This window comes from Antrostomus carolinensis, unplaced genomic scaffold, assembly GCF_000700745.2.
Source record: "Antrostomus carolinensis isolate BGI_N321 unplaced genomic scaffold, ASM70074v2 scaffold40267, whole genome shotgun sequence".
Taxonomy (NCBI): domain Eukaryota; kingdom Metazoa; phylum Chordata; class Aves; order Caprimulgiformes; family Caprimulgidae; genus Antrostomus; species Antrostomus carolinensis.
The window spans coordinates 13641-13990 of NW_010328755.1; the positions used below are offsets into that span (position 1 = coordinate 13641).

At 51.4% G+C, this 350-nt stretch overlaps 1 protein-coding gene across 1 annotated transcript in view; it reads left to right on the forward strand.

Annotated features, from left to right (window-relative positions):
* The window catches only part of RETREG2 (reticulophagy regulator family member 2), a gene marked incomplete at its 5' end in the record, with an annotated part of 12438 nt that extends 12094 nt beyond the window's left edge, over window positions 1-344 (forward strand). Inside the window, 1 exon segment of the mRNA XM_010172344.2 lies at window positions 1-344. This exon segment is cut by the window's left edge and continues 387 nt beyond it.
* Between the last annotated feature and the right edge of the window lie 6 nt (window positions 345-350).

Genomic DNA, 350 nt, shown 5'->3' on the forward strand with positions numbered 1-350 from the left:
TGCGCTGGCTGAGCGGGAGACGCCCCTGCCCTGCAGCGGGGGAGGAGCCGGCTCCTAGAAGCCTTACACCACAATCGAAACACCAACCCCAGCAAACGCTTCCTAGTAATGGTGCAGTATTTTGGTCTGTCTTCTGTTTGTCTTTCGTTTTGCACGCAGAGTACCGAGCTAGCTGTAGCTGCTGCTAATACCCACGTCCCCCGTAGGACATATGCAATCTTATTTTATTGGGTTTTTAAATGGCAAAGAGTGTAAATAATTTTAACTTTCCTTGGTTTCGTTTGCGAGGAGGGATGAGGTGCAAAGTCAAGCGTGTCACTCGGGGGGTAGGGGAGGGAAAGGGGTCTCTG